Genomic DNA, 26,556 nt, shown 5'->3' with positions numbered 1-26,556 from the left:
TCGGCCATAGTAACTTTTTGCAAGATACATCCACTAAGGCAAAAGAAACAAAAGCAAAAACGAACTATTGGGACTTCATCAAGATAAGAAGCTTTTGCACAGCAAAGGATACAGTCAACAAAACTCAAAGACAACCTACAGAATGGGAGAAGATATTTGCAAATGACATATCAGATAAAGGGCTAGTTTCCAAGATCTATAAAGAACTTATTAAACTCAACACCAAAGAAACAAACAATCCAATCATGAAATGGGCAAAAGACATGAAGAGAAATCTCACAGAGGAAGACATAGACATGGCCAACATGCACATGAGAAAATGCTCTGCATCACTTGCCATCAGGGAAATACAAATCAAAACCACAATGAGATACCACCTCACACCAGTGAGAATGGGGCAAATTAACAAGACAGGAAACAACAAATGTTAGAAAGGATGCGGAGAAAAGGGAACCCTCATACACTGTTGGTGGGAATGTGAACTGGTGCAGCCACTCTGGAAAACTGTGTGGAGGTTCCTCAAACAGTTAAAAATAGACCTGCCCTACGACCCAGCAATTGCAGTGTTGGGGATTTACCCCAAAGATACAGATGCAATGAAACGCCGGGACACCCGCACCCCGATGTTTATAGCAGCAATGGCCACGATAGCCAAACTGTGGAAGGAGCCTCGGTGTCCAACGAAAGATGAATGGATAAAGAAGATGTGGTTTATGTATACAATGGAATATTACTCAGCTATTAGAAATGACAAATACCCACCATTTGCTTCAACGTGGATGGAACTGGAGGGTATTATGCTGAGTGAAGTAAGCCAGTCGGAGAAGGACAAACATTATATGTTCTCATTCATTTGGGGATTATAAATAATAGTGAAAGGGAATATAAGGGAAGGGGGAAGAAATGTGTGGGAAATATCAGAAAGGGAGACAGAACGTAAAGACTGCTAACTCTGGGAAACGAACTAGGGGTGGTAGAAGGGGAGGAGGGCGGGGGGTGGGAGTGAATGGGTGACGGGCACTGGGGGTTATTCTGTATGTTAGTAAATTGAACACCAATAAAAAATAAATTAAAAAAAATAAAAAATAAATAAAAACTGAAAAAAAATAAAAATAAAAATAAAAAAAGATTTTTATGAAAAATAGATAACAATGTAATTACAGTGCCATGTCAGTTGTGTTATGAATAGCTGTAATAATAAAGTATACACATTTATCAGTAGACGTTTCTTTAGTGAGCCGGTGTGCTGACCACCGAAAAGGTAATGTATTTTCCCCGTAAAAGGATTCAGTTTTTAAAGTAAATACTCTCATCTTCTTAAATCCACAGGTGGAATAGTTTGCTACCCAGGGAAATCTGAAAGAATTATGCTTATGCTTACACAAGGTACGTTGACTTTAGGGATAAAATACATAATGCACACAGCAGATTAGATAGTTTTTCCCTTAGAAAATGACTTGTTTTAAAAAGAACTGGGTAAAAAAAAAAAATAAAAAATAAAAAAAAAATAAAAAGAACTGGGTAAATATAAAGACTACCTAATTTAAATATTAAAAACAAACAGATCTTTAATAACAAAACCAGCTCTTAACAGTTTCAGAAGATTTTCTTAAGCATTTACTCATCTGATCCTCATAATGTGTTAGAGAAACAGCACAGATGTTACCATTTCTATTTTACAGATGAGGAGAAAGAGTGAGAGAGGTGAAGTGCATTTTCCAAGGACTTACAAGGAATGCAGAGATACCAGCTTTCCCACCCTCCTCCCAATCCCACAGGGGTGTCCTTGGGCTCTGTGCTCCATGCTGGGGGAAGGGTCAGGAACAGGAAATTCAGTCTTGAGGTCAAGTATGCTAGGGGAGACACGAATAGGTCAGCAGTTATCTCAGCAGTTGTTGGGAAATAAGAGTAGCTTCATTCAATCCTCCTCAAAGATGCGGGTGGAGGGTTTAGAGGTCTCTCAGTTTCTTCTTGCTTGGGAAACTGTAAGAAGGTGAAAAATCAGGCACAACCTTCTTTGAGAATAAAACACACAGTTCTTTTCTAAAGGATCCTATTTATATTACACAAAAACATAAAATAAAAACATATAAAACAGACCTTAGAGTGTTGACTTGTGAAACTTGCCTCTTGGCCATGGCTCCTTACTTCTCTCCGTGCTCCTCCTCCCAAGAGGCCTCTGTAAATCTCACAGTCCAAAGTCTTACCTTATCCCCATGTTTCCATCTCTTCCCAGGAAGAAAGGAATTCTTCTGAGATCTTGTTAATTCAAGCGTTTCAGTTGCAGCCTGTAGGCCGACTGCAGCTTATTCTGCTCACTTGCTCCTGATATTGTAGGAAGTAGGGGGGGTTCTGTTCTCCAAAGCGAGTGGGCATTCTCATTCTCATTTAGTCTTTCCCACACAACCCAGCAAAGTTGATGCTGCATTTCTCATAAAATACCTAAAATTATGATGTTTCAAAAGGTGAATGTTGATTTTCTTTCAAAGGCTGCCACAACAGTATCACATGAAGAAAGCTTACTTAGACTACTATTGTGACTTAGGCCTTTCTAAGTCACATTTGAATGAATAATCCTGACCTTATTTTTCTAAGAAACAACTGACAAATTGCAGGGTCTGCTTTTTATATACAAGGACCAATTCATTAGCCATGAATAACGCTGAACCATCTGGTATGGGAGGAGTCACCCCAATGTAGATTATTTTGATATCAGATTTTCTGCTGACTAGGGATGAGGTTGTATTCAGTTCATCCCAATGATGTGTGTATGTATATAAATATATGTGTATATATACAAATATATGCATAGATATGTATATGTGCACATATGTATGTGAATGTGTAGATATATCATGTGCATATGGATATGTAGATATGATATTCAATTTTCACTACTTCATGTGGCCTTTCAATTTGACAAATCTCTAAGTATTGCTTTCATGTTAATAATCACCATGAAAGACTTTGCCAGTATTTTCCAAAATTTTCAGTTTTCTTTTCTTTTCTTTCTTGCCACATGCCTCCTTGAAACTAAGTGTGGCAAAGTGACTTTTTGTGGGCAGGAACAACTGAATGAAAGTGATGCATGTCACTTCTAGTAGAACCACTTAAAAACCACTGCAGCTGCTTCATTCACATGACAATATAAGAATGCAGACTTCCCAGGTGCCTGGGTAGCTCAGTTGGTCAGTTCAGGGTCCTAGGATGAAGCACCGCATCAGCCCCTGCTCAGTGAGAAGCCTGCTTCTCCCTCTGCCCCTCCCCCAGCTCATGCATGTATGCTCTCTCTCTCTCTCTCAAATACAGAAATAAAATCCTTTAAAAAAAAAAAAGATAGACTTCTGTCCCTAGAGGAATCCGTGTTGGGCATCAAGAGTGAGTGAGAAATAAGCCTTTATAATTTTAAGAGTGAGATTTGGGGTGTTTATGAGAACAACACAACCTAGCTTATCCTGACCATTAGAGCAACTCTTACCAGGATCTTTTAATTTGTTGAATCTTGCTACTTCTTTTCTCTCTTTATATCCCTGATCTCTTCTAATGCTATTATGCTCTATGGAAATAATTTTTATTTTTTTATCAACATAGTTTTATGGAAGTTTGTGTCTGTTTTTATAGATATAAATTCTGTCATTAACCTCATGCTAAACTTATTGTCTATTTTTTCCGAATGCTTTAAATATGCAATATTTTGTAACCTAATGGCACAATTTTTAATATTGCTACAGAGGTCTTCTTCTGAACAAATCATTTAGAAATACTTGAGTATTCTATAGAAGAGGAATAAGAAGAAGAACACATAGGCAAAACTCATAAGAGGTATTAGGTGTGTATATATAATGTGTAAGCAGGTAGCTTGTGAGATGTAGGCCGAATGCATAAGATGAGCCAAATAAGATAAATAAGGTAGTAAGCAAGCTCTGTGTGAGATGAACATAGATATAAAGATAGATTAAGAGACACCTAATATTTGTGGCACTGTAAATATATGGGAGGCACTAAATATATGCAAATGCTTGAGTACTCCTAAGGTTTTAATTTGGTCACTCATTGGTAATGTCCATTCAGGCCTTATATGTCTTTTACTCAAGAAACACAAATAAAATCCATAGCTTCTCATAGGCTGAGTCCAGTGAGATTTTTCAAATGGTGAGTCCGTGATTGCTCAGGCACACTTACCCTGCATCTCTCTGGTAGAGCAAGTATGTGTTCTGGTCCTAGGCTTCTTCTGTTTGTGGAACCTATTTACTCAAACCTCAATTCTTGTGCTTGTAACTATACCATTAATGGATAGTGTAGCTCAGAAGAAAGAGATGACATCCCTCTGTGTGTACGTATATATATGTGTATGTGTGTGTGTGTACACACAAAGAGAGAGCGACAGAGATAAGAGAGACAGAGAGAACTGCATAACCCAAAAGCTAGGTAGTACAGTCTTCCACTCTGCTTGCATACTATTCCAAGTGCATAACCTTTGCCATCTGTTCCCCTTTGTTTCTTGGTATGTACCTTAATTGATTAAATAAATCATATTATTTGAGCATTTTAATTTGTTCCATGTGCCTTTCTCTTCTGTGGCCTTTGGGATCTTGCCTGCCAGTATATTTAGAGGAGACCTCTGTATCAAAATAATTTGCATCATGACAGGTTCTTCATAACAGGATGTATTCTATTTTAAGGCTGGACTAGTAGACATTTTTACAATACTAGTTTGGCTGCTATATTTGATGATTATTAATTCTGCTATACAACCTTTGAAATATATTTGTAGATATGCATATTTGTTTTATATTTCTGAGAAGTTGCCCAAAGAAGAATGTACTGAATGCCACAAACCATCCTCCAGTGCACACTCCTTCAAACAAGTGGATATCCAAAATATTTTATGACTCTTTCACAAACTTTGTTTAAGGGCCTTTTATGTGTAATGCATTATATTAGATAATGTGGAAATTACAAACGTGGAGGGGATATAACATCTGTTTTTAAGGAGCTGATGTCTTACAGGGCAAGGAATGTTCGTTGAAAGATAGAATTAAAAATGTAAAATGTAAAAACATACCATGATAGAGTACAACAGAAATCTAGAGGCAGGATCCAGAAGAAGGAGGGATGTCATTTATAAAAAAGAATCTAGAAAGGCTTTTGTGAATTTAGGAATGGAAGTCACATGTAAAGATAAATATTTGTCAAGGAAAGCTGACTGCCTGCTATGGGAACTTACACAATGTCGTTATCTTAGAATTTATAAAGTGGCAAGGTCAATTCAGAAGTTAATTTGTCTTATTTTTAAATGCAAGGAAGCAGAAGCAAACTTAATAATTCTGCTACTATAGTAAAAGCGCACCGAAAGTTTATAATTCTATGGCAAAATATTGAAAAAACATGAGTGCAAACATCTTGGGTCAAAAAGCATGTATTGACCATGGAGTTATCTTCCAGAGGACAAGATTACATAGTTATTCTTAAAATATCCTTTAAATATAAACTTCATACAGTACATAAGTTGCCATTAAATAAAATAAGACTTATAAAATATTATTGCCAACTCTTACCAATCTCACGAATCTTGCCATTTTAAATATGCTCCACTGTAACAAAATAGATAAATCAATGATTTTAGAAAACTTAGAAAAATACCAACATGCATTCTTTTGAGTGTAACTAAAAATATGGGAATGATACAGTGCTTCTGAAAGTTTAGCTATTCTTTTCACTTTTTCCTTGTTTAGTTTTTACATGACATGTTTAGCTGCTATAGTGATCTCGATTTCTTGTGAACAGAGTAATAAATACTGCTATACATACATATGTATATATATATATATACACATACAAGACATTAATGGGATTATATGTACATGTATATATTCTTGCCCAATTTTCTAGAAAATACCAGATGTTTTCTCATCATGCCTCTTCATCCAAGTCCAAAAAATCCAGCAGGGTCAGCATGGTCGGGCATGCAAGTTCTGTCCAGGGTGCTGAAGCCAGCCTTTCTGACTCAAGTCCATAACCTCACCATGAATCCAGTAAAGCACTCTTTTACTGCTCTACACTTATGTGACTAAGGAAATCTCAACTGCACACTCAAGAAATTGCCATCATTTTTTATAGATGGCTCAGAAATTAAAACCCATTAGTTAGTCCAAGTCTAATATCATGCCTCAGCCTTGCGTGTACTTCAGAACTCTTGAAAGAGCTCACTTTAATAAGTACACAATAGACTGATCTGTAGACTGGAATCATAGTTTAATAGTTTATGGAATCATAGTTTAATTTTCAAATAAACTGTACCTAAGTGAATGCTTACCAAGAGGGTAAGTGATGTCCTTTTAGTTGGGAAATACTAATAACAAGCATTTAGTCTGTTCCAGATACTGTTTGAAGCACTTCATATATATGCAATCATCACAACAACCCTATAAAATAAATACTGTTATTACTGTCATTCTATAGATGAGAAGCTTAAAATTCACAGCTAGAAAATGGTGGAACTAGGATACTGCACCAGGAATATGGGCCAAAGTATTCCCTTATTTCTAATGCTGTTGTGTGTATGTGCTCATTAATAATAATCAATTCTATCTGGTAGTTACTTAAATAGAGACAGTATTGCACAGTGATTAAGGAGGCTCAGAGGATAGACTTGGGCTCTAAATACCACCTGGGACATTAATAGTCACAGCAACTTTGCAAGTTGCTTTCCATTTCTGCACCTCAGTTTTCTTATCTATAAAATGAGTATAGAGCACTGGGTAGCTCAGTGCTTGAGTGTCTGCCTTTGGCTCAGGTCGTGATTCAGGGGTCCTGGGATCGAGTCCCGCATCAGGCTCCCTGTAAGGAGCCTGCTTCTCCCTCTACCTATATCTCTGCCTCTCTCTGTGTCTCATGAATAAATAAATAAAATCTTTAAAAAAATAATAATGCTTGTTGCATAAAGTTGTTGTGAGGATTAAATGAGTTAAAGTATGTATTCAAGAAAATAGCTGACATATAAGTCTTAAGGAATATTATCTGTCATTGTTGCATGTTTCCATGAATGAATCTCTAACCAGATTTTTGATAAATTTTGTCATGTTCATAAGAAATTTGTAGCCAAGGCAGCCCAGGTGGCTCAGCGGTGTAGCGCTGCTTTCAGCCCGGGGTGTGATCCTGGAGACCTGGGATCAAGTCACACTTCGGGCTCCCTGCATGGAGCTTGCTTCTCCCTCTACTTGTGTCTCTGCTTCTCTCTTTCTCTGTGTCTCTCATGGATAAATAAATAAAATCTTAAAAAAAAAAAAAGAAATTTGGAGCCAAAGGATATGGCTTAAATATTTAATTTAATTTTAATTCTTATACTTTGATTTTATGGTTTAAATATAAATGTTTGGAGGCACCAGGATGTCTCAGTGGTTGAGTGTCTGCCTTTGGCTCAGATTGTGCTCCCGGAGTCCTGGAATCGAGTTCTGCATCAGACTCCCTGCAGGGAGCCTGCTTCTCTCTCTTCCTGTGTCTCTGCCTCTCTCTCTGTCTTTCATTAACAAATAAAAAATAAAAAATATATATATAAAATAAAATATATAATAAATAAATAAATAAATAAATAAATAAATAAATAAATAAATAAATAACTTTCACTGTGTTTCCCTCCCACATATACATCTTCTAACTTCGGTCTATGTAGCTGAGTAAATAAGAAACAATTATAAATTGCAAATGAAGACATCCAGATAAGCAGTGTTTTTCATTGTGCAGCTAGTTTACAATATATGGTACTGATAACATAAAGATAACCAATGAAAAATATTATAAATATTTAAATAAATAAATAAAGTTAATAAAGTTATAAATATTTAATATGATTAAAATTATTCTGTGTTTAATACCTAGGTACCTCATGAAATTTTGGTGTACAAAGAGAAAAACCAAAATGCAAAATTGAGTTTTATATTAAAAATTTCAAAGTCAATGTGAGAAGTAAACAAGTAGAGGTATATATATCAAGGAGCATGGAAATAAAAATGAGGAGAGGCATCTGAGGGAGATTTCAAAGAGTGTAAGTTTTTGACCTTCTGGATTAGGATGTTGTCTGAAAGAATAGCTTTTAAGGTGCAGGTTTGAAGTCAGATTTTGAGTCTTAATTTTACACTTTATGGTTGTGTGAACTCATGAAAACCCCTTATGCTTCATCTCATCTATTGAGTATTAAATGACATAATGCATATAAAGTAATTAACTCAAACTCTAGCTTATTGGTTTTCAGTGTAGTGTTTCTATTATGGAAGATGACAAAGAATTTGCCATGGAAGGGTTATTGAGTGTGGCTGAGTAACTTTTAGAAATAGGAAGATGACCTAAAGCAAAGAAGGAGGAAATGGCACTTAAGTAAAATGTAAGTGCATGTAGGTTGAGCAGTAGAAGAATAAACTAGAAAATTAGAAAGAGTCTAGATTTTATTTTTAATATGAGTATTCTTTTAATGTATGTGATGGAATACTTGATTCCTGGGTGAACACATAATGACAAAGTCAGTATGAAGTCAGTCATGTTTTACATGAGCTAATATTTAATCACAGTAGCATATATTTCTTAAAAAGTAGTATGTGTATAATTAAAGCTGATTATTCCACAGGGTGCATAAGGATTTACAAGCTATTTGTAATAACTCTAGTTGGCAACTGCTACCAATGATAAAGAACACTGAAGATTTTGCCTAGGGAATGACATCGTCAGGTTTGCATTTGAGAAAAGGATACTCTGTTCATGGTTGAAGGATGTATTGTGTAAAGGTAGAAGAGAGGGTGAGGCTGTAGGCATGAAATCAACTAGAGTCCCTTTCAATGGTTTGGAGAAGGGTTATGTATCAAGACATGTCTGTCTCAATAGGAAACAAAGACATTTAGTAAAGGAAATAATTACTGATATGTGAGCAGAGTTAACATAATCAATGGGTTATGACTAGTAAGAGTAGGAAGCCATTACCACCCTTAAGCCTTACTACTAGGTTTACTTCTCTTACGGTGTCATGAGACCCTCGTCGAGGGCAAGAATCATGGGGAAAGCTGTAATCATGGAGCACAGTATGCATCCGAACCACAATGAAGCCGAGAGGGAATGAGGGAAATATAAACTCAACTCTTTCTCTTCCCACTCTCCAAATCCTTCTGGTACCTCTGAACCAGTCCCCACCAGAAGCTAGGGAGCAAAGAAAACTCCAAAGAGGTCCACTCTCTGGAGAAGTGAGAAAAGCAAAAAAGAAGAGAATTAGGGGGTCAGGCAGAGACTAACCAGCACAAGATGAAAAGGTCTACATAAGAACAGTGGCAATGAGCATGCAGAAGTGGGAATAACTACAAGAAATGTTTACAAAGTAGGATCCATAGGACTTGATGACTCTATCATATCCCATAGGACTCTACAAACACACCTAATAAGCTGGAAAACATGCAATGACAGAATGGTATGATGTCAGTTGTGTTTTAAAATAACTGGATTTAATTAATCAAAGTAGAATAATTTGTTTAAAAAATAGTTGCATATATGCATTGATTATTCCAGTGGAGTACACATGAGAGGAAAGATCTTGCAGTGATATTTAGATTTCTTACTTGAAGACCTGGATGAATGGTGGAATTATTTACCTAGAAAAGGATTACAAAAGAGATAAAAAGGAGAAAGAGGGGCTAGAGTTGGAGTTAAGAAAAGGAAGTCAATAAGTTGCATAAAGTTCATTTTAAAAATTTTATTTTATTTTTAAGAGAGAGAGAGAAAGAGAAAGGTTGGGGGGTGGGACATGCTGAAGGAGAGAGAGAATCTTAAGCAGGCTCCACAACCAGCACAGAGCCCACATGATGCAGGGCTCCATCTCACAACCCTGAGATCACAACCTGAAACAAAATCTAGAGTTGGACACTTAACCAACTAAGTCACCTAGGTGCCCCTCATTTTGATTTTTAGCAATATTATTTAGTGGTGTATTGGAGTTTATAGCCAACGTAGTAAGATAAGAATAATCAAATAAAAACTATAGATAATGGCAGTAAGACAAAATTTTTTTTTTTTTTTTTTTTTTTTTTTTTTTTTTTTTTTTTTTACCATTGACAGGTAATATATCTGCCTAGGAAATCCAAGAAAGTTCAAAACTAAAAACTATTAGAATGAAAGAGAGTAATAAAGTGGCTGCTTACAATACCAACATACAGTGATCAATAGCTTTCTTAATCATTATTTACAATCCATTAGAAAATAGAATGGTCCTATGTGTGAGGATCACTTTTAATGGTTGAAATCCTCATTTATTAGACACTAGTTGGGTTAATCAAGTTCCCAAAGACTTTTAAGTTAATATAGCTCTAGAGTTGCAGTACTGGCAACTTGTTTGGAGAAAGATACAGCATACAGGTCTACAATGGAACATAACAATTTCATAGCTGGTCATCATTTACTGAGGAAAAAATATCTCTGCAGTGAAAATTACCCTCCCACCTGTTCAGGACAACTGCAGAGAAAACTCTCCTGCTTAGATAAATGGCTTCAGGGTCTCAGGTTCCCTGGCAACAACTCCAGAGAGCTTATTAATGTGATATCAGGAAACTAAACTATGATTTTATAACATTGACAGTTCTGTTAGACTCAGCAGTGTGTTGAAAAATGGGATATTGGTAGGCCCAAACAATTTTTTCCACTTCATTTTTTTTGAAGTTTTATTAACCCCATGACCCTGGGTCTTAAAAGCATTGGTTTCCTTTTTTTTTTTTTAATATTATAGATTACTCTTTAATGAACATCTTTGTAGATAAATATTTTTCCCCTGAATTTCTGCTTACTTCTCTATGATACATTAAAAAAAAATCAAAACACTACCTCAAAGGCTATAAAAATCCTTAAAGCACTTGGCATGTATTATAAGTTATAAGAATCTTTACTTGATAATGAAAAATTGTATCTCAATTTTTTAATTTGAATTTCAGTTTAATTTTCACACTTTTTTTGCCAATGGCAAAAGTTTTTTTTGTGGTTTTTTAAAATGTCTCTTTTCTTCTTATCTACTGAGGTTTTAGTGCTTTTTATCAATTTATATGGACTTGTTATATATCGAATATGCCAACAATACCTGCTGAAAACACTTAGTCCAGGTTATTAAACTTTAAATTTTAATATGGTATTTTTGATATTCAAAAGATTTTGTTGTTTAATAAAATATATTACTATTTTAATTTTTGATTTCTTTCATTGCTTTTAGAAATTCCTTTTCTATATATTCTTAATTTATTTATTTTATAATGTTTAACACAAGTCTGTCTAGACCTAATTTGGCTCATAAACCAATAAAGCAAATAATTTAACTTGTACATCAGATCTTTATTACATAAAATGGGAATAGTGATTGTACCTACCTTAGAAGCTTGCTGTAAGGTTTAATTAAGTTAATTAATGTAAAGGGCTTAAAGCAGAGCCTGGTGTGTAGTGGACATTCAATGAATGTTAAACATTATTATTCACAACCATTTGTCCAAGTTCTAAAATCTAGAAATCTATGATTATGGAAAAGAATGTTCACAACTCATTTGGCATAAAATGCGACTGAACTGCTGTATGGCTTATTTTATTACGCTTGGTATGAATCTTCATATACTTCACTGCAGACAGAATGCTGTGTTTGATTTCAGGGGTGCTGGCCTAGGCCCCTGTGGGGATAATATACAAAATACATTAAATACTCCATGCTTTCTTTCTAAAAGAATAAGTGGACAAAAAGGTTTTAGAACGCAATTAGGTCCTGAACCTGGATTTGGGACTGTATTAGTTACTGGTCAGCTGCTAAATGCTGGGTACCATTTCAGGGATTATCTGCGTGTTATTATTTTATTCAATCATCACGATGATCCAGTAATACATTTATTCATTCAACCAGTAGTTTCTAGGCTCTGTTCAGGGTGTTTGGGATGTATCATTCATAAAACAGTTTAATTTCTCCTTCTTGCTCTGAGACGGCATCTCATTTCCTTGAGACTACATCATCACTCTTGTCATAATGAATAAAATAAACTTTTGGGAGGAGTGAGAACGAACACTATATTAAAAGTACACTAGATTTGCACATGTATCTTGATTTAAAAATATTAAAATAAATCGAGGAAAATTAGTTTGGATTGTATTTTACAGGACAAAGTGAGGTTCAGAGAGATTAAGATATATTGAAATTAAGGTATAGTAAAAGGTAAAATTGGAGTTATCACCTTTTTTAAAAAAATTATTTATTTATTCATGAGAGACACAGAGAGAGGCCGAGAGAAGCAGAGTCCCCACAGGGACCTTTTGAACCTCTTTCCACTGTTCCATGTTTATGCCTATTGGAAAGGTCCCTAACAGAATAGATTTCCTTGTCCCCCTCTCCTCTTCCTTCTCCCTGTTCTTGTCCTAGTCGGTGAAATCAGTTACACATAATTTAATGTTCACAATATCTGTTCAGGTCATAGCTCAGGAGGCCCTGTTTAGACGTGTTACGAATATAACCCTACCTTTGTATCCCACTTCTATTCTACTTTCTTTCCTTGTAAAATCCTCTCAAGTGAGAGGTGTATAAGACTGGTATCATTAACTTCCTTTTCCAAATGAGAAAGATAAGGTGACTAGGTTAAATGAATTGCTTAAGTTATAAAATACATCATTAAGAGAGTTAGGTCCAGAAGCAAGTTTGTAGCATTCTGAGCTCTTTCCACATGGCTCCCAAAATACTTCAGGAATTAAAGTGGACTTGGAAAATCAGGAACGTCTCTTAGGGTCTTTCCTTAGCAAATATATTTGTCCCTGTTTGCTCCTATAATAGTTAAAAAGATAGAACCTTAGGAAAGTAGTCTGCTGTAAAGATTAAGAACTATGACTCACTGAGAAACAAAGGGTTGCAGAAGGGGAGGTGGGTGACTGGCACTAAGGGGGGCACATGATGAGATGAGCACTGGGTGTTATACTAACTATATGTTGGCAAATTGAATTTTTAAAAACTTAAAAAAAAGAGCTATGACTCAAAAATCAGAAAATTACCTCCCTGTTGTGAATATTTCATTCTGTGTTGTCCTTAATTCTATGCCTATAAATGGGGTCAACTAGGATAACTGAAGTAACTTGGATATATATACATATACAAAACAAGATCTGGCTGGAAATATTGTAGGCAGATCATTCATGCTACTATTACAGCTGAAAATGATGAGCATCTGATTAAGAAAATTTCCTACTTAATACAATGAGGAACTAATACAGGCTTAGGGAAGTCAGCCTCTCTACTTCGCAAAAACTTTCATTTTAGGAGAAATTGTATACATACCTTTTTTTCATAGCCTGCTATTGCTATACATAGTGTTCCCTTTTCATAAGCAGTGCTGCAGTTTCTTTCTTTCTTTAAAAGATTTATTTATTTATTTTAGAGAGAGAGCACAAGTTGGCGGGAGGGCAGAGGGAGAGAGAGTAAGAAGCAGACTCCTCGCTGAACCAGGAGCTTTCACAGGGCTCAGTCTCACAACCCTGGGATCATGACCTGAGCCGGAATCAAGAGCCCTAGGCTTAACCAGCGGATCCACCCAGGTGCTCCAGCAGTGTGGCCATTTCAAAAAAGTTTTCCTCATCTCTTCCTTCACCTTTCAACAAAAGCTGTTCCTCTATGACCACTTCTATGTCATGTTAGGGCCAATGACCAGCACTACAGACAGAGCAACTAGAAAATGAGCATAAGATCATGAGATGGGCCGCCTGCCCTGTAACATAAGAACGCTTAATGGCAGAAGAACACACTGAAGCCAAAGTAAAAATTACATTAATATCGAGATCACAAGTTTGCAATAAATTAATTAGTCTGCTAACATATCTTTTATGAATACAAGGATCACTATTGTTTGTATACATTATTTAATTTATGAGAGATTAATACAAAAAGCTAGTTTAGCGGGAAATCTCGAAAGAATGATAATCTGCTATATGTACCTTCTAACCTTTCCACAAATCCACTCAAATAACCCGTGTTACCCGAGTTGCTGAACATCAGCCAATTATCAAAAAGGTAAGATAAAAAAAGGACTTTGAAGAAATCTATACGAAACCTTTCTATTTAAAGAAGCTCAGTTATACATTTGCGTCTGGGGAATATTACTTTCTGTGATTAAAAAAAACATATGGGACCTTTGAGATATAATATGTAAAATGATCTATTTTCCTTGTTAATATTCACGGCAGGGAAGAAAGCCTTAATTTGAATAGGTGATCTAGTTTACCTTCCCAGACCCACAAATGGATTAATTGTATAGAGAAGATAGCTTTGCTGAGGTTTTGTTTTTACTTAAATTAATGGCTTATGGTTATTTTTTTTTAATTTCATTTTATGGTGATCTGTCTCCAAGTGCAAAAATCCCTGCACTTTGCTTTATATCTAAAACTCTTTAAGGATAGGTGGAAACTAAAATTTATTTGGTATCCTGAGGTTCTTTTTCCTTGTAAATAACCTTGGAAACATTCCTCAACAGGGATAATGAAAGTAAAATTCATGTTGAATTTAGTAACTGATGACAGAGTTCCCAAAAAACACATTGTCCACCTTGCCAAATTAAATATATATGTATATATATACACACATACACACACACACACTATATATATGTGTATATATATATATATATACATATTTAAATGAAATCATCATGCTTCTATTTTCTCAAGGCAAAATTATCTAAAAATTGCTGTTGTGCCATTATGAGGGCTGGCTGTATGCATTCAAGATGGCAGAAAAAAAATCTTAAATTTGACTTGTTACTACTTTAGTTGCCTGGACAATTTTTGTAATCTCTCTAGGTACCTGTTTTTTCATCTGCAAAAGAAGTTAATAACACATTCATGTCGGCCGGGTAATTTTAAAGATCAAATGGACTAATGCCTGTAAGCACTCAGCACAGTATTTGACACATAATAAAGGCTTACTAATATTCGTTTTGCTTATTATTTATTATTTATCAACAGTTAACAAATTTGTACCCAGGAGAACTTGTTTTTAAAAAGCAATTAACTAAAAAAAAAAGCAATTAGCTATTAATGAGTTTATTAATTCAGATAAAACCAGAGTATAAAAGTTTTATAGTTCATGAAATCCACAAGGGAAAATATTAAAATATGTCTACTTTCCCACCCAAAACATTCATTGTTTTGGTGAAGAGAATCATGTATCAATATGAAAATATGGAGCAGAGCATCAATAATTGAGGCAAAGTTAATATTTCCACTCTGAATCTTCAATTCTAAGGCTTAATACATTTAAATAAGATTAGTATGTAAGTTAGGTTTGTAAGATATGAGCTTGGATATAAATTTTTTCTAAGAAATATGATCCTTTTTTCAATGTAACAATTGAATGTTTTGTTTTAGTTATTTATAGTCATCCATTTGGATAAAAATATCTTAAAATATACAAGAAGCATGACTTAAAAATTACGAGTAGGGAAAAAAGAACGCACTGGAAGTGGGAAATGTCAGTAACCCAGGCGGGGATCTTGGTAGGTTGATACACACTGGGGAAGAAGTTCTAGAGATGTAGTCAATTAACTTTGTTAAAATAGAGGGCCACAGTGAGAGCTCCAACACATTATTTTTAATTTTCTAAAACAGCTAGAATAATAAAACTGATTATTTTTCCATAGGACCCATAAACCTAAATTATGAGGGGGTGATTATTAAGCAAGAACATTTATCTGGGATCAAAGAACTGCAATTCGGAAAATGCAGATTTGGGTAGTTACCCAAATCGCATTTCACTAGGGAGCAAAAGTCAGGAGTTTTTAAAGCAAAGAGGGATTGCTTGTGTATGTTATTTACAAAGAGTTTTTGATTGGTGTTGGTGGCAGGAAAAAAAAGAAATCTTGGCTGAAAATAATTAGTTGCCAAGCAGTCTCTTACTATAGTAAGTTGTAGGTGTTTGGGCAGAGTCCTTGGAATATTTGTGGTTTGGCCCAGTTCAAAAGTTCGTGCTTCCTCCCCTAGGAAAGTGAATAAGCCCACATCCTTAATGGCCTGTTGATTCCATTTTAAAACCTTTTGACATAAGTGACCTATTTCATTCCACCTTTCACAGACCAAATACATTATCACATATGAATGTGTTTCATTTTTCTTAAAGGAAGAGATAGAGGTTTTACTTTCAGCCCTTTAGAGCAGTGATTAAAAAAAGAAGTGAGGGGTATTTTTTTTTTCTGATCTTTTTGGTTATATGTCTAAGTTTGCTAGATCTGCTAACTCCCTATGACCTTCTTGTCTCCACACTTGTGTGTTAGTCCAGAGAATGCTGAAGGACAGCAAGATAAACAGAGGCAATGAAGATAGATGGGGCATCAGAGAAGCAATCTAGGAAGGAAGGTTTACAGCTTGACCTTCTGATATACTTAGAACAGCATCATTAGCAGTTCTAATTACTTTTTTTCAAGCAATTAGATTGTTTGTCTATTCTCAAAGACGGTCATTGCTTACATTACCAGATTCTTACCTCTCTTAGGTTTTTTTTCATCTACTTTCTTTCCTAGTTGCCCTGATTTTTAAAAATACTCATTTCTAATAGTTGTTCGTGCATTTTATATGTTCTTTTGTACTTTGATTCGGAGGAAAGGCTAAGTGGCCATTCTTAAAAGTTTTTTTAAGTCTCTGAAAAGAATAAGGACATCAACAAGGATGCGAAATACTTATATATTAACAATATAATACATAAACGGTACTTAAAATATTTTAATTTGAAAACAAATGTCAACACTTGCAGATTTCCTATTTTCAAGCTATGTGCATCATGGTCTTTCTGATACTTCATTTTTTTTTTTTTTTGAAGATTTTATTTTCATTTGAGAGAGAAAGAGATAGAGCACAAGCAAGGGGAGAGGCAGAGGGAGAGGGAGAAGCAGACTCCCTGCTGAGCTGGGTGCCCAACATGGGGCCAACATGATCCCAGGGTTGTGGGATCATGACCTGAACCAAAGGCAGATGCATAACCATCTGAGCCACTGGGGCGCCCCAGCGTGTTATTTTTTAGAAATAATTTCTGATCCTGCTCTTTCACACTTAATTTATTACCCTTTCCTAAGAAAAGTCCCAGTGGATTTCGCAATTCCCCAATGGATTAACAAGCCTCTTAAAGAAAGTTGTTATTGTATTGGGTCTTTCTCTTGGCATTTACAAAGATTAAGATGTTCCTAATTGTACTTATATTTGCAATGAATTCTAGTCCTCTGTCTACACCTCTAGAGGACGATGGTGGCTGAAGCCACGGGCAGAGTCAGCACGTCCCTCAGTGGCGGTCGTCAAGTTTCCTGGCTGCCCCGCATCACCCGCTGATGCTCAGTTTCTTGCAGGGATGACAGGGGCAGGTAACTGCGGGGACTTCCAGGGACCCCGGGCCGCTCTGGTTAATGAGTGCGAGCTCAGCTGCCCGGCTCTGTTCTGCTTTCTGCGCGAGGCCGCCCGGGGGCGGGGGGGGGGGCGGCTGGGTCTCGGATCCAGGGCGCGTGTGCGTTCCTGTCCCCGGCCCCCCGAGGCTGTCTGTCTGTCTGTCCCCCCGATAGACCACCGATTGACACTGTAAAGAACGTGGGGCCCAGACACGGTGGACGTCACGTGCTTGATGGCCTTCGGGGAGCCTGGGGCTGGCGTCGGCGGGCGGCCGCGAGCAGGCCGTGGGGCCCCCCCGGGGGCTGGGGTCCGCGGGCAGCGCCAGCCGCAGCGTGTGCACCGCTCAGCCGCCCCTCGCGGAGGCTGCCTCGGCGCCGACCCCCAACCTCCTCGCCGGGGCGGGGGCTCCGGGGGCGCCGGTCCTTGCGCCGGCTGTCACCTAGCGGCCCCGGCCCTGGGGCGCCCGAGCGGCCGGGAGGCCAGAAAACTTTCCCCGCGCCCCTTGGCTTTGCCGTCAGCCTCCGCACCGACTCCGGCATCGTTGCCGCGGGGCGCGCACTTCGGGCCCGGGCTTCCCCCCCCATCCCGGCCCCCGTCTGCCCCGCCCCCCCCGGGCCCTCCGCGCAGACCCGTCCCGGCCGCACCGGGGACTGCGCGACCCAGAGCGGGCAGGTGGCGGGCGCCCCAGCTCCGCCCACATCCCTCTTCCCCAGCTCCGCCCCCATCCCGACCCCCGACCCCCCACCCCCCACCAAGTCCCTCCGCGCAGACCCGTCCGGGCCGGGCCGGGCCGCGCCGGGGACTCCGCGACCAAGAGGGGGCAGGTGGCGGGCGCCCCAACCCCGCCCCCATCCCGCCGCCCAAGCTCCTCCCGCCAGCACCGCCCTCACCCCTCTCCCCCCGCAGGTCCGCCCCCGACCCGCTCCTTCCCTGCCCCGCCTCGCCCCTCCGCGCAGACCCGTCCGGGCCGCACCCGGACTCCTCGACCGAGCGCCGGCAGGTGGCGGGCGCCCTCAGCCCCGCCCCCATCCCCGCCCCCATCCCCGTCCCCATCCCTCTCCCCCCCAGCTCCGCCCCCCGCCCCCCTCCCCGCCCCCGACCCTCCGCGCAGACCCGTCCCGGCCGCGCCGGGGACTCCGCGACCGAGCGCGGGCAGGTGGCGGGCGCCCCCAGCCCCGCCCCAGCCCCGTCCCCATCCCGGCCCTAGTCCCGCCCCCCGCCCCGCCCCCACCCAGGCCCCGCCCCCTCCCCCCCGCCCCTCCGCGCAGACCGTCCGGGCCGCGCCGGGGACTCCGCGACCGAGCGCGGGCGGGATGCGGGGGCGCCCCCGCTCCTCCCCGCCCGGCTCCTCCCCGCCCCGCTCCTCCCCGCCCCGCCCCGCCCCGCTCGCCCCCGTCGGCGGCGGGGACTGCTGGCGTCGGCCCGCGCGGCTCCCCTCCGCCGGATGACATCATGGGAGCCGAGTGAGGCCGGCCCGGCGAGGGGGCGGGGGAGCTGCGGGCCGAGCCGCCGCGCGTCCGCGGGTGGGGAGGAGCGCGCCGCCCGCCGCTGACAAAGGCTGGAGCTGCTGCGCCGCGGGCCGCCTGTCGCGCTCGGGCCGGTGGCCGCCCGGGCCTCGCCGTCCGCCGGTGAGTGGCTCTGCCGGGAGCGCCCCCGCCCCGCCCCGCCCCGCCCCGGCCCGGCCCCGGCCCCGGCCCCCGACCCCGCGCGGCTCGGCGCGGCCCCGGCTCGGAGCGCGGGCGGCAGGTGCCGGAGCGCGGGCCGGCGACGAGCGAGGCTCCGGGGGGGACCCCGGCGGCTGCAGCGCGGGCCCGCTCCGTCCGGGCCCCGCCTCTCCGGGGCCGCGGGGCGCCCACCGCGCCCGCCCGCCGGGTCCTGGCCGCCAGCCGCGCCCCCGGGAAGCGCGCCGGGGCTCCCGAGGGCAGCCCGCGTCCCGGCGGCGGCGCCCAGTGCCCAGGTGCCCGGCGGCCGTCGGGTGGGCTCGGGCTCCGGGCGCCTCGCGTGCTGCCGCCGGCGGGGCTGGGAGCGGACTCGGACCCGGGGTGTCCTGCGCCCCCGGCGGCGGTCGCTGCTGCAGGCGCCGGGCGAGCCTCGCAGCTCCCGGCGGCCGGCGGACCGGAGTCTCCGCGAGCGCTCGAGGCACCGCCGGGTCGGGGACGTCCGGGGCGCCCGGGGCAGCAGCGCGCTCGGCGCAGGGGCGCGGCCGGGCAGGTGCGCGGCCGGGCAGGTGCGCGTTTTCCCGGGGCGCCCGGGGCAGCCGCGCTCTCGGCCGCAGGGGCGCGGCGGGGCGGGACAGGTGCGCGGCCGGGCAGGTGCGCGGCGGGGCGGGGCGGGGCAGGTGCGCGGCCGGGCAGGTGCGCGTTTTCCCGGGGCGCCCGGGGTCATTCGTAGTGTCGGGCGGTCCCTGCGGGCCGTGGGGGCTCCAGCGCGGGGATGCGCCGCCTCGCCGGGGCCGGGCTTGGGTGCTGCGGGGACTCCGGGCTGCGGGAGCCGCAGGACCCCCGCCGACCCCCGCGCCCCGAGCCCCGCGAGCCCCGCGCCATCAGCGAATTCCCCGGTTTGCCCGGACTCCGGCTTCCAGGTCGCAGAGCACTGGCGGTACCTACCGGGATGTCCGATTTCAACGTGGAGCCATTTCCAAAAGAAGCACGAAAGTTTGCTACTTTGGGGCTCCGTTACCTTCTGTTGGGGCTTCGTCCGCCGCGATCTAGAGCAGCCGAGGTGTGAGCCGGGGCCGGCGTGGGCCGGGGCGGGGCGCGCCGACTGCCCGCGGTTCGCGGCCCAGGTTCCAGGGCCCGCCTCCAGCCTCCGAGCGGGGCCCGGCCGGTGGAAGAAAGTAACAACCTGTTATAACGCAAATCGCAATTTTACTTTCTTTTTCTTGAAAAGGCTGGCTGGCTTGCCTTGAGACCCTTGCTTTTTCTTTAAAGGACAGGTGATCTTTCCAATAGCGTAGAATAAAAGTGAATTTTCTTGACCAGCGATTGATCTTCTGGTAAAGTGGGAGGTCTCTTTAGAACAGACCTAGGGGAGGATGAGTGGGATTTAACCATGTGGTGGAAGTGGAAAAGGAGCTGCCTGGATGAGATGAGGGAGGGAGATTGTACTGGATGTAACTGGTGGGACTAAAAGGATGTCACCTCAGTTTTTGGCTTTTGCAAAAGCTCACTATTGGCCTTTACACACTCGTCGCTCCTCCTGGGAAGTCAGTAATTAGATTTTTGATTGTGTTAGGTTATATTAAGAGGTCCCTGATACGAGCTTACCCGGATCCAGGGCTTTTGGGGTTAGCAGCGACATTTACTCCGTGATTCAGAAGTAATTTTATTTCATTGTTTCCTGACTTCTCATCACAAAGGGCTCCACCTGTTTGTTCAAAAGTTTTATTGCTCTTTAACTTTGCTGTACGCTTCCCTTTATAGTAAAAGTTAAGGGGCTTTAACATGAAGGTTCTTAGAGAACCTGTTGCCGATGTTGGCTGCCTTGCTTACATATTAGAGTGACAAAATCTCTTTGAAATAAGCCCAGTGAACATAGGGGCTGCTGATGTGCTTATGCGATGGGGTGTACCCAACATAAAAATACGCATTTGTTTCAAATATATGTAATCCCAGTCAGACAGTGAGTGAGCAGTCGTAAGCAGGAGGCATACGGCATTTGGCTAGTGGTATTTGGGAGATGATAGTTCCTTTAACAATAGAATATGTTATTCCCTTTATGTGGTAAGTAAAAATCTCCATTAAAGGTAACAGGTTACGTTTTATGTTTGAAATCTTTGGCTTTGAAAATATTTACCCAAGAAGGTAAACAATGACCTGGGTGCATACACTAGACATACACTAGAATATGTGAGGAAAGTGCTCAGAAAGTGTAAGCATCTTATAAATATATATGATTTCATATATTTGATAGGCAGTACAATGTTGTCTTTAAAAATACGAAGTAAAATAATATCCCTGAGCTAGAGAGAGAATATTATCACGATGTTTTTTAAGGTATTCACAAATACTTGGGCATCTTGTTACATCCGGTTGCTTAGCTGGGGAGGTAAGAAGAAGTTGCCTTATAAGACAAAGGCAAAACTATAGTATCTTGCCCAGAGGAGGCAACAGGGATGTTTCAAGGTCATAGAAAAGAGCGTGATGTCAGAATGCTGGAAGATTCCTAAGAAGAGAGTATGTAGGAGGACTAGGTTTCTATTAGACGCCCTCCTGTTTTCGCTGTTGCAGTTGTCTGATTTGAACAGCTACTGTAGGGTCTGTAACACAGCGAATCGCTCTGCCTTCCTTGAGGCAAAATGGTATCTTGAACTCAGTCAGAGATGGTTTTATGGGCTTTTCCATGCTGTTTTTCAACTTCCAGTTTAAGGATGTTTTATGGATCACAAAACATTGCAGTGTTGACTTTTGTGTAGGCCTTCCATACGGAAATTGGTCAAGTAAAATCTTTTTGACTGAGAAGTTTTGGTGGCTCAGCTTCTTTGGAATTGTAAAGTTAAGAGTGATAGTCAACTATTGTGAAACGGTAGAAAACATTCCAGAGTGTGAGAGTATCTTATTTATTGGGTTAAAATAGCATCGTTAGTGGAGTTTTTAAAAGCCAAATTCAAGGCAATTTGACACAAAATCTCCAGAAGCCAGAATCATCCTTTTGTTTCGTATTGGACACATTGTGCAACTGAATGGGCCTCGATGACACTATTACTATTTTGTTAGAGTTTTCATTTTTAAATAACCTCTACCCCCAAGATGGGGCTTGAACCCGCGACTCTGAGAGCAAGAGTTGTGTGCTCTGTTAACCGAGCCAGCCAGACACCTCTATCACATATTTTCTATTTCCCAATGTCAGAATGATGAACCCTGGGTCGGAAATACGTGTTCTGGCCTGGCTTGGTCATGCAGCTGAGGACAGGCTTCAGATCTCTTGAACATTAATTTCCTTCCCTTCAAAATAAAGACAGTAATATCTGCCCTGCATTTCTCACAGGGTATGGTGCACACAGCAAATGAGCTGATTTCTATTTTACACAACTAGTATTTTTAATTAGTGGCATTCTTGACAATTCATTTATTGCAATTTGTCATAAAAGTTGTTAAATGGGTTGTTGTATGTCTTTAATTGCAAGTTTACTAGCAACAAATTCCCTCATTTTTTGTGCCTGAACATCTTTTTATACAGCCTTTATTTTTAAAGACTGTGTAAACAGGACATAGAATTTTTGTTTGGCAGTTTTTTTTTTTCTTTCAAACCTGTTGGTCTTGTGGTTTTGAAGATCATGTGTCTTTGTCTCTGGCTGATTTTAAGATTTTTCATTTGTCTTTATTTTTCTTCTATTTTACTCTGATGTTTCTAGGTAGTACAGTTTTCTTTTTATTTATCCCCCTTAGAATTTGAGGAGCTTCCTGAATTTGTGGATTGGTATGTTTTCGATGAAATTCATCGGCAAATTCTTGACACAGAGCTCTACTCCACTGTTGCTTTTCATTTTTTTTCTGAGATCTCAATTATAGGTTTGATACATGGTTTCACTGTGCCCAACATGCTCATACTTGTTTCACAATTTTCTCCTCTTTCTTTCTCTATATATACTTGTGCGAATATTTTCCTTTGACTTTTTCTTCCAGTTTTCTAGCCTGCTTTCCATCACTATACCTGTTATACTGTCAAGCTCATCTATGGGTTATTACTCTAGTTACTGTATTTTTTCGGTTTTCAAATGTGCATTTCATTCTTTTCTATAGATACCAGTTAATCTATGTTTTCACCTTTTTCCTCTGTTACTTTGAACATACTAATCAAAATTCTTTTAAAATTTTGTCGGTTAATGCCAATAATTGGGTTACTGTGAGCTTTTTTTTCAGTATCTCTTTAGTCTTGGTTTTAGTAATTGAGTATACAGATTCTAGAGGCTCTAGATGATTCATTTAAGTCCAAAGAGTTGTCAGCTTTCCTTCTGCTAAGCAAAGAAGATGGAGAGGTGGCCAGTCCTGTACTCTAATCAGTGACTGGGCTGAGTCAAGTGCTAATAGTCTTCATACCTTGGAGGGGAACCTAGCTGCTGAGGCATAGATATTTAGAGCATCCCCTGGAGCGTTCACAGGTACTAAATACAATTCAGGGCAATACTTCTGAGAATCCTGCTCTTCGGTTCAGAAGCTTTCTTCCTAGCATCATCTGTATAGCTTCGTATGGCAGCAAATGTCATGGGTAAAACTATGCGTGTGTCACCTTGATGTTTCATCGTTTATTTCTCACTCAGATCTCGGTGCCTCCTGTCCCTAATGTCTTTATCTCCAGCCCCACAAAACTGCTAAAACGTCTGCTGGATTCCCTGTCCCATATGTGTGGTCCCCTGCTCAAGCAAAGCCCATATTCTCAGCTCTTGGTGTCTGTCTAGATTGGCAAATGCCCCCACTCTTCAACTCGGGGGGAGAAAAGCATCATCAAAATTCAGCTCCCCCCTTCAATGCCTCCTGCATCTGAAATCTTGAAGCTAGTAAATTCAACTTCATGGTGACTAAATATAATAAATTGGCAAAACTCGTCTTTCTCCTAGGAGTGCTCTACACGCAGCACACACACACGTGCACACGTATGTATGTAAAAACTCACTTTTTTTTCTGAACATAGGCATCCCATGATCCGTGAATCACTCTAACTTTGCAGATGGATCCCACATATAGGCAGTGAAGAATGCAGGAAAGCCTGGAGCTTCCCTCTTCCTAGAGACCGTTGTCCTTTATCAAGTTGTTACTGATAACAGAGTGGTATCTTGTCATTGGCATATAATAGAGTCAATAAGTTAATAGCGTGTCAACTTCTTTTCTCATTGGTATGTGGACGACTATCCCCCAAACAAGAATATATTTCTTCCAGAAGAAATGTTGCAAATGGTAGTTAGTAGCTTTAGAAATAATGTCTTTAACAATATACTTCAAGTAGGGCTTAAATTAACTACACTTCTGTGGATTGACCTAGAATTTTTGTGGAATCTGTCTAGCGACGGATGGATACTCAAAGTGAACTAAAATATACAATGCTATTTTTAAGTGATTGTATATTCCAGATAACATATTAGAAGTCACCGAGCTTCCGTCTTACAACCAGGGTGTTCAGAATGCCGGGAATGGGATCTACCTGCCCGCCTTCCCCTCCGTGGCCTGCGCGACGCGAGGAGATTCGGGGAGCGTGGGGAGAGTGAGAAATTCGGGGCCGTGGTGTGGCTTTGCTCGTTATCTGAGGCTGACGCTCCGATGAGCAGTGCTGTGACTCTCTCAGGGTGTGTCCCGTGCCCTTGGGCCTGCCATACATCCTTTCAGACTCACTTCCAGTTGTGTCCACGACCGTGGCAAACGAGGTAGGCAGGCCGTGCCTCAATTGTGTTGGCTTCTCACCTGGAACTAATGCTGAGTACCTTTTGCCTTCTGCTTGGTGGTTTTAGCAGCGTGCCTTAGGTCTCCCTCTGCCCCTAAAAGTGTAGCCTCAAAGTGGGGAGGAGCTAACGCCCCTTAAGAAACCCCTCAGTCAGTGGGGATGGGTGGGCGGTTGTGCGGGAAAGAGGCTTCTGCAGTTCCTCCCAGGGGCCAGGTGGAGTGGAGCCTCACTTGGCCACGGTGACAACCCAACTCCATATACTTGTTTGGGTTGTATTTCCTATTTCACTTTACATGGTGCTTCATTCTTATTCTCTGGGGTTGCCTTTTATTTTTTTATTTTTAAGTATATTTATTTATTGATGAGAGAGAAAGAGAGAGAGAGAGAGAGAGAGAGAGTTAGAGACACAGGCAGAGGGAGAAGCAAGCTCCACGCAGGGAGCCCGATGCAGGACTCGATCCCAGAACCTTGGGGTCACGACCTGAGCCAAAGGCAGCCGCTCAACCGCTGAGCCACCCAGTTGTCCCTGGGATTGCCTTTTACTATTAGCACATAAGTTTTAATTTTGCATTCTGCTTTTAAAGAGAACTTGGCCTAAGATTCATGCCAAAATACTTTTTTTTTTTTCTGTAGAGGAAAATGAAAAAAAAAAAAAGAAAGAAAGAAAAAGCATCAGACTAAGCCACATCCATTTACGGTGGGAGAGGTGGTAGGGAAAAAGCTAAAACAATGTATTTTTCAAAGGTATTTGGTTTACAAATCCGTCATCTTTCAAGTCACCAAGTGAGGCCAGTGAAAGAATTCTTTTACTAACTATGAGGTCATCCGTGGACCTAATCAGTTTCCTTCCCTCCCTCCCTCCTTTTTTACTTCCCCTTAATATATATTCCCTGATTAGGTTCTGGTGGTATAATGAGTAGTAAAATGTGGCGTGATTACTGCCTCTTTGGAAAGTTTTATTTCTGTGAAATTAATTAGGTAACTACACAAACAGAAGCACACGTGCCAGAGTGAATGCCTTGAAGGACAAGAACACAGTGACCAGAAAGCCTGTTGTAGGAGTCTGACTTAGCGAGGGAGATCCGGGCCAGCCGCCTTGAGAGGGTGACACTTGAGCTGCCATCGATCAACAGGATGAAAACGAGTTAATTAGATGGAGAGAGAAGGGAAGAGTTTTCTAACAGGGGGACAGAGGAAGCGTGCTCAAGACCTGTTGTCCGGAAAGCTTGACAGTTTCGAGGGAGTCCAGATAAGCCCGAAGGAGGGCGATGTGCCAAGTAGGAGGGACTGTCACAAAATGCTGCTTTGAGTATTAAAGGATGAAATGTGTACGCATGTATGTATGTGATTGTGTGTGTGTGTGTGATGGTGACAGTAAGGAGGGGCCTTGTGAATAAACCAGATGATGTTGGAGCAAAAAGCAAATCTATGCAGGACCTGGGGAGAACAGTATATAATCCATGCAGACTAACAGATACTTACAGTCATGGATATTTAAAAATGTGAGAATTGTAGGAATTGATGATTTTTAGTTAGTGGATTTCTAGTTACATAGAGTTGAAAGATAAGGGATGAGGTATTTATTCATTTATTGATGGATTTATTTGTCCTACCTCTTGATGATATCTTAAGACCTGCATCAAAGCTTCTAAAACTCTATATCTAAGTAGTTTTATATTGTTACAAAATTTATAGATTTTAATTAGTTATTTGTTAATTTTTAGGGTCGTAATTGTAGGTAGACTTTTCTCTTTTAAAAGCATTTCAACTAAAATTTGACTTGAG

The 26,556-nt window shown here is 41.6% G+C and overlaps 1 protein-coding gene and 1 long non-coding RNA gene across 4 annotated transcripts in view; one reads left to right on the top strand and one right to left on the bottom strand.

Moving 5' to 3' along the window:
• Positions 1-1,544: 1,544 nt before the first annotated feature.
• Positions 1,545-20,132, bottom strand: LOC140603177 (uncharacterized). The gene is made up of 5 exons (XR_012006236.1): positions 20,004-20,132; positions 6,317-6,425; positions 5,559-5,594; positions 2,208-2,442; positions 1,545-1,983 (listed from the first exon to the last, which is right to left on the bottom strand). It is a non-coding gene; the product is annotated as an uncharacterized lncRNA (long non-coding RNA).
• MARCHF1 (membrane associated ring-CH-type finger 1) overlaps positions 18,884-26,556 on the top strand; it is a 797,228-nt gene continuing 789,555 nt past the window's right edge. Inside the window, exon 1 of one of the 3 annotated variants that reach the window (XM_072773821.1) lies at positions 18,884-19,025. The gene's annotated coding sequence lies outside the window, so the exon portion shown is untranslated. The remainder of the gene's footprint in view (positions 19,026-26,556) is intronic. The other 2 variants (XM_072773820.1, XM_072773822.1) reach the window with 2 other exon arrangements.

The sequence above is a fragment of the Canis lupus genome, chromosome 13 (assembly GCF_048164855.1).
Source record: "Canis lupus baileyi chromosome 13, mCanLup2.hap1, whole genome shotgun sequence".
NCBI classification, from domain to species: Eukaryota; Metazoa; Chordata; class Mammalia; order Carnivora; family Canidae; genus Canis; species Canis lupus.
This window is presented reverse-complemented; position numbering and strand designations above follow the sequence as displayed.